The 8,073-nt window shown below is 44.1% G+C and overlaps 1 pseudogene; it reads right to left on the reverse strand.

The window, feature by feature from the left end:
• Positions 1-5,293: 5,293 nt before the first annotated feature.
• LOC105471042 (tRNA-dihydrouridine(16/17) synthase [NAD(P)(+)]-like) lies at positions 5,294-7,725 on the reverse strand (annotated as a pseudogene).
• Positions 7,726-8,073: the final 348 nt, after the last annotated feature.

The raw sequence follows: 8,073 nt of genomic DNA on the forward strand, positions 1-8,073 counted from the left end.
TCAATTTTCCTTTCTCTGAGCACCTAGGAGATTACCTTTGGTAAAGTTCAAAAGCCAGAAATATTGGCTGCTTGGCATGGGCAAAGTCAGGTAATAAGGGGTTTAAAAGGATTTTCTTAAAGAGCACTCAGCTTAATTAAAAGTGGATATCCAAGTTATAGGTATATTAGACCTTTATGTTTTTCTCCTCTTGGATCTTATTTTGTTGGAAAAAAGTTGTTTTCTCAGTTGACTAAATTCTTTTTCTCCATTTTTTCTTGCCACCCTTAATGTATGCATGGGAGGCCCTAAGATAATTTGTGATGGCCTGCTAAAAACAGAAAAGGTGCCACTGCTTCCACTTTTGGAGAGACCTCTGTTTTCCTCATGGAGCTCCAGGAATTAGAGGCAGATGGATCCCTTTCAAAATCTGCTTTTGTCTTCCAGCTATACCTGTTTATTAGGCCTTAGAAACTGCATGCTTTCCTAGCCTTGCTCTTAAAGGGCCCCACTTAGAGGCCAATAGTCCAAAAAGGAGATTGGTGAACAGAAAATCTTTTTTTTTTTTTTTTTTTTGAGACAGAATCTCGCTCTGTCACCCTGGCTGGAGTGCAATGGCAAGATCTTGGCTCGCTGCAACCTCTACCTCCCAGGTTCAAGCAACTCTTCTGTCTCAGTCTCCTGAGTAGCTGGGACTACAGGCGCCCACCACCACGTCCAACTAATTTTTGTATTTTTAGTAGAGATGAGGTTTCACCATATTGGTCAGGCTGGTCTCAAACTCCTGACCTCAGGTGATTCACCCCCCTCAGCTTCCCAAAGTGCTGGGATTACAGGCGTGAGCCACCGCGCCTGGCTGGTAAACAGAAAATCTTGTAACTACTGGATCTGCTTCTGTTTGTCTGTGTGGTTATATACGTGTTGTGTGTGATGTCTATAAAAAAGAGAGCTCTAATTAATTGGCATAAAGGAAAATGAGTACTTAGATCAAATATTTTTGAAAGAAAAATATAAGCTATAATGCCTTTTAGTTCATGTGACATTAATCTTTGAGTAATGAAAACAGTCTTGGCTGGGCACAGTGGCTCACGCCTGTAATCCTAGCACTTTGGGAGGCCGAGGCGAGCGGATCACGAGGTTAGGAGATTGAGACCATCCTGGCTAACACGGTGAAACCCGATCTCTACTAAAAACACAAAAAATTAGCCGGGCCTGGTGGTGGGTGCCTGCAGTCCCAGTTACTCTGGAGGCTGAGACAGCAGAGTGGCATAAACCTGGGAGGCGGAGCTTGCAGTTAGCCGAGATTGCACCACTGCACTCCAACCTGGGCAGCAGAGTGACACTCTGTCTCAAAAAAAAAAAAAAGTCTTAAAGATTACTGGTAAAATGCAAATGTAGTTAAAATGGAAGTAGGTGGTCTAAATTATGTGGGTCAGATACTAGATTTGCTAAATGTTTTAAAGTTGTAAACTGTTTCTTTGGCCTTTGAGAACTTGCCTGTTTTACAACATGGTAAGTCCTGTGTACATAGGCCTTAATCTCAGTAAATATTCATTAATCATGTAATCTTAGTAAAATATTATAAGAAGGCATGGAAATCTAAATTTTTGCCTATGGTAAAAGGATTGCTTTAAATTAGTTAAAATAAAGCTAAAGGTTTAAGAAAATTATGGAAGGATTGTAAAAATCTTGCAAAAGAAATTCTATGTGTAAACATTGACTAAATTCAGTAGTGTATTATATTGTTTTTCTGTAAATTCAGCATTGAAATAAAAGCATAACAAATTTCCCTTATGGCACGAATCTGCTCTTTAGCAAAATTTGTAAAGGGTTATAAAAGGTTATAAGAATCTTACCTCGTGGTCAAACTGCTTAAGATTGGATAGAATTGTCTAAGTTTTCATTAGAAAATTGGGGTTGACATTAACAGTAAACTAATGTAAGGGCAAAATTTGGCTTTCTCTCCCATGTACAAGATTTTTGTGTAATAGTAAAGGATAATGAAAGATTTCTGTTTGCCTTGTGGATAGGCTGCCAAGGAAAAGAAAGAGAAAGCAGGAGACAAATTATTTGGAAAGCTAAATTTTCCCTCTTAATCAGTAAAGGTTTTTGCTTTGTTTTAAAATTTTTGAGTCATCATTTTGGCAAAATAAATAACTTCCATATGGTAATATGGAATTCTATTTCATAACATTAACAGGCTTCCCAAAATCAAATTTCAGCCTCAAGATTGTCTTTCCTGACCCCTACCTTTTCAGTGGTACAGAGGGCCCCTGGAACATTCAAAAGAGAGGTAAGCAGGATTATTTGACATGTTTAGGTATGTGTGATTGCCAATATGATGTTTAATCTTCTTCAGATTGTACTTTAGGAAATAATATTAACATTTGTTTCAGAATTGTATGAGATTTCTAAAATTCAATGACTGAGTATATGCTATCAATCACAATTAAGATTATTATGTTATTAGAAACCACAGAGATAACCAAATTTCTTTGTCAGTCATGTTTTGAGAGTAACTACCCTGGACATTTTGTTATTCACAGACAATTGTTGTCTTGTTTTGATCCTCTTCAAAACACAGTTTATAATCAGCTATAGAACCTGACAAGTGCTCTCAAATGCAAGTTTCTGATAACTTTGGGGAATGTGACAATGGAATAAAAAGAAGTACAGGACTCATGAAGAGCTGAAGTGTTCATGAATATCAAGCAAAGCAAGAGTAAACTGAATGGACTGACCTCATAGAAAACTGAAGTACTATTTTTTCATACCTTTGCTTGGAACATTCCTGATCCTTGTTTTGTTTTTCAGAGTCAAGGATATGTATTTTGAGCTATTTATGGCCTTTAATAATTGAGTAACGTATACTCCTGTGAACAAAATTTGGAGCATATTTGTTTTTTTCTCTGACTGGCTTCTTCAGGATTTGGAAACTTGTTATGAGTATTCTTGACTTATGGCAGTATAGTTGTTTGCATCAGTGCCGTAAGAATCCATTTTCTTTTGCAACAGGATGCAACTAGAGAAACTGGTTGTTTTACCAAGGCTTTGACTGGAAGGGTGTGCTTCCCTTTAAGGAATCAAGCTTGACTTGCAGAGCCGATAAAAGCCCCTTGGGAAAACTGACCTCATACCTTGTCTACACAGTCCCTGTACAGGGTTCCTAACCTATGGTGAGTAAAGAATGTCACTTTCTAACAGGTCGTGGAATGCCATGTTCTTGGGACCTCAAGAAGAATGGAGTTTACCCAACTCATAGATATTTGAGTGTACAAACCCATGGCTGGGCTGGGCTTTCGAAAGTCCTATCTGAGATTCCTTGTGGAACAGAATTCCATCAAAGCCTATGTAGGCTGAGGCAGGAGAACAGGAGAATCGCTTGAACCTGGGAGGCAGAGGTTGCAGTAAGGCAAGATCACACCACTGCATTCCAGCCTGGGCGACAAGAGCGAAACTCTGTCTCAAAAAAAAAAAAAAAAAGCCTATGTAAAAACAATTATTCTTGTTGCACTTTATGCAAGTAATCAAACCAAGTATTAAGACTAAACTCTATTTTGCAAACAGCTCAGGCTTATCATGATTTGCTTTTAACTAATTGAGGATTGGAGAGAGAGAAATTATGTTTCGAAATTTATCATACATTTGTCATTAAATTCTAAACTCATTAGTTGTTTTTAAGTTTTTGCCTATATTTTAGACTAAGCCTACTTGTTGCTGTGGACCAACCAGCAATCTCCGGCTGCAGCTCAGAAGGAACAAAAGGGATGGGTAATGTAAAAATCTAGATTAATATTTTAATTCTGAGTAATTATCCTGCAAATCCTACCAGGTGATGGGAGTAAATAGGTGCTCCTAACCTGGAGGTTTCTTTTTGGGAAAATAAGACCTATGGAGCTCACCAAAGCCAAGTCTCATGCACCCAAATCTTACCAGGCATGACTGTAGCCACCAGTTATCTGGGAGTGTTGGAAGTCTTGGGATTTTTGAGCTGTCTTTACCCTTTTTTGTTTCGTTTTGCTACATGTTTTCTAATAACACAGTTTGTCTCTTCTTACCTTCAGGCCACTGAACTCCAAACGATGGGAACCTTAAACAATAGCCCCCTTTTACCAAGGACCCTTAGATAGGCCTCTGAGGGAGATCTGATTGCTGTCTTCCCAAAACAGTGCCCTCTGTCAGCAGGAAGCAGTTAAGATTGGTCTTTGTCCTTATCCTTATTCTAATGGCAGTTGAATGTACTTCTTTAGAGGAGGGAATGATCCATGAAGAAAGCAGATAAGGGAACCTGCCCAGGGCCTTGTCTAGGCATGCCCACGACAGACTGGGGCCCCGCTTGTGCAGGGTGAAGCCAATGGGGATTTGCACCTTATGCAGGGGGAGGAGCCTGGCCTCCTCAGCTCATGTGTGGTGGCCTAGTATTCAATCTGTGAGGTGGGAGCCTGTTGGCAGGACTCCCTTTTTGTTTGCTGAGAGCTTTCTTTTTGCCTAATAAGTCAGCTCTCCTCTACCTTCAATGTGTCCTTGTGCCTAATTTTTTCCTGGTCATGAGATAAGAACTTGGATTTTAGCTGAACTAAGAAGCAAAAATCCTGCATCAATATGACAGACAAAAGAAAGCAAATTTTAAAAAAAGCCAGGTGCAGTGGCTCATGCCTCTAATCCCACCACTTTGGGAGGCTGAGATGGGCAAATCACCTGAGGTCAGGAGTTTGATATCAGCCTGGCCAACATGGTGAGACCCTGTCTCTACTAAAAATTAGCCGGGCAAGGTTAGCTGGGCAAAGTGGTGTGTGCCTGTAATCCCAGCTATTCAGGCAGCTGAAGCAGGAGAATCACTTGAACCTAGGAGGCAGAGGTTGCAGCGAGTGAAGATTGCTCACAAAAAAATGCATTTATCTCATTTATGTTTATTAAAAGAACAGATATGTTTAGTCTTCATCTTATTTTTTCTTTATAATGCTTTATATTCTCTTTTACTTTATATATTATCTTTGATTTGCTCTCTTTTTCTCTGTGTATTTTTTTCTGATATCTGAAAGGTCTGTTTTTAGTTCTTATATCAGTTATTTTTATAAATTTTATACTTTTTAACTCTTTCTTGATTTATAAAATTCACGTAGTGTCTAATGACTCTTTTTTATGAAATATAAAACATTTAGTAAACTATTCTCTGTCCCTCTCCCATATTTTCCCTCCTGATATTTTATTAACTAGCTTATATTGTTAATTTGTAAAGTTTTGCAACACATACATTGTATTCTACAATCAAAATGTCTACATTGGTAAATTTATTTCTATACATTTATTCAATATTCCCATTTTATCAAGATTTCTGTTTTTTGTTTTTTTTTTTTTAAATCTTTGAAATAATTTGTTTACTTTTGAACACATGCATTGGGAGAACAAGGCTAATCCAGCCTGGGGCCTGCTTCCTGCTGCAACATTTCCAGGCCCTAAGAGTAGGCCAAGGCAAGGACATGAGCGCATCTTTCCATGTTAAGTAGTGGGAGATTCCCTAAGTAAAAGGCGTTTCCTCAAGTAGGACACATGCAGTCTCCAGCAACAGTGCTGGGGGTTGGGGGTTCTGGGGCCTTCAGGCCAGGGCACTCCCATGACTTGGGAGAAGCCACCTGGTGTTCCAGGCCCTGTCAGGTGAGGCTCCTGCAGCTCAGGCCAGACTCTTCTCAAATTTGGTTTAAAAAAGCAATCCGTGGTCTCTTTGGAGGCTTGCTTCTTGCAGCAGCCATAGCACAGCTGAACACACACCTGTTGCCCTTTGGGTTACTGAGAGACAGGACTAGCTGGATTTCCTAGGCCAAGAATCCCTAAGCCTAGCTGGGAAGGCGACCACATCCACCTATAAACAGGGGGCTTGCAACTTAGCTCACAGCCGACCAATCAGGTAGTAAAGAGAGCTCACTAAAATGCCAATTAGGCAAAAACAGGAGGTAAAGAAATAGCCAATCACCTATCGCCTGAGAGCACAGAGGGAGGGACAATGATTGGGATATAAACCCCAGACATTCAAACAGGGAGGGGCAACCCCCTTTGGGTCCCCTCCCATTTTATGGGAGCTCTATTTTCACTCTATTAAATCTTGCAACTACACACTCTTCTGTTCCATGTTTGTTAGGGCTCAAGGTGAGCTTTTGCTTACCATCCACCACTGCTGTGTGCAGTGGCAGACCCACTGCTGACTTCTATCCCTCCAGATCCAGCAGTGTGTCTGCTGCCTCGTGATCCAGTGAGGTGCCCATGGCCACTCCCTATCAGGCTAAAGGCTTGCCATTGTTCCTGCAGGGCTAAGTGCCCAGGTTGGTCCTAATGGAGCTGAACACTAATCAGTGGGTTCCATGGTTCTCTTCTGTGGCCCACGGCTTCTAATAGAGCTATAACACTCACCACATGGCCCAAGATTCCATTCCTTGAAATTGGTGAGGCCAAGAATCCCAGGTCAGAGAACAAGAGGCTTGCCGCCATCTTGGAAGCAGCCCACCACCATTTTGGGAGCTCTAAGAAGAAGGACCCACACCCCCTCTCCCCTTTCCCATGTAACATTTCCACATTGGTCAGACTTTGCATATTTTAGCTCCAGATAGGGTAGAAGGTCTTGTGGCAGATCCCCAGCTGCTTCTTTGCTTGTTCTTGGACAGGATGTCTGTGCAGCACTCCACCTCCTGGGTCTGCTTGTTGCACGCACCCACCTTCTCCTTGCTCACCTCCCTGGGCCCTGGCCCGAGGTAGGGCTGGCAGATCCAGGGGAAGGGCAAGTCGCTGGCTGTCTTTGCTACCTCCTGCCTGGATATTTCCTCCTGACACCACAGCTTCAACTCCTGGCTCACGCAGCGACCTCCTCCAGGGTCTTCACCTTGGCCAGCTCCTCTGGCAGCTGCTGATGTACCTGCAGTGCGCGGTGCCACAGCTTGAAGAGGTAGGCCCCGACGACGCAGGACAGTGGCCGGGGGTGCTCCTGCAGGATGTCCAGGTACTCCCTGGCCAGCTCCCACCCCACAGGGCTCCGGCCCTCAAATAGGGTGAGGTTGTACGGGTTACCCTCGGCTCTCATGAGTCCCTGCACGCGTGTGTCCTAAATGTAGCCCTCCACATTCCACAGGCACTGGATGTTTCCGTTTGCAAACACAAGGATGACCACAGCCTTCCACACTGCTCACAGGACGCTGCGGCCGACAGGGGCCCCATCTGCTTCTTGGCACGCCCATGCAAGGTCAGCAGCTGGCAGCTGGCCTTCTCCAGGATCTGGACGTACCTCATAGTCTTGTCAATCTCTGGGAAGACACGAATTTTGCATGTGACCGGAACAGAGTTTCTCATGTGTCAGCTCAATCATTCTTTGGAGCAGGTCCCACTCGTCTGGCAGGTAGGCGCCACAGTGACCTCTCTTGGCTATCACCTGTAGGCGGCCCAAGTTCAGGTTGATGGCGTCACAGTAATCCTGAGCCAGGAGAGCTGTCTGAACTAACACCTCAGGGTCATTGGCACAGAACTGCAGGATGAGGGGCCCGGTCCTTAGGATACACCTCGCAGTACAGGTTTTCCTTTCAGTAGTTGGTGTTGTGGCTGAATACCTGGGTGTGCAGCGTGGGTGTGTAGCACAGCTGTGCCCCATGGCGGCGGTTCAGCAGCCTCCAGGCCAGCTTGCTCTGGTCACCATGGGGGCCACCATATGGCGCGGCCGTGGCCCAGGGTGCAACTCCAGAACTCGAAGCCCTGCTGCTTTGGCATGGTCTCCAGGTGCCCGAGGGTCCCGTCTTGTCAGCTGCGCACCGTTGGCTACGGAGGCGTCGGGTGCCGGGCGCCAGGTGCCGGGTTCCCAGGCCAGCCTGGCTCCCGCCCAGCCGCTTCCCGGGGTCCCTGCCAGTGCTCGGGCCTAAGCGAACACCTGCACCGCGCGGGGGCTGCTGCCGGGCCCAGGGCTCCAAGTTGCCACCCAAAATTTCTACTTTAATCTCGAGGTTGAGTCGGTTCTGTCATCCAATAGATTTTGCAGAGACTTCAGTGTTCTCCCAGTTCAGTGAGGTCTTAGGACACCTGCCTTTCATCTGTGTATCCCCTTGACTGAATATCATGCCC

The sequence above is a fragment of the Macaca nemestrina genome, chromosome 6 (genome assembly GCF_043159975.1).
Source record: "Macaca nemestrina isolate mMacNem1 chromosome 6, mMacNem.hap1, whole genome shotgun sequence".
Classification (NCBI taxonomy): domain Eukaryota; kingdom Metazoa; phylum Chordata; class Mammalia; order Primates; family Cercopithecidae; genus Macaca; species Macaca nemestrina.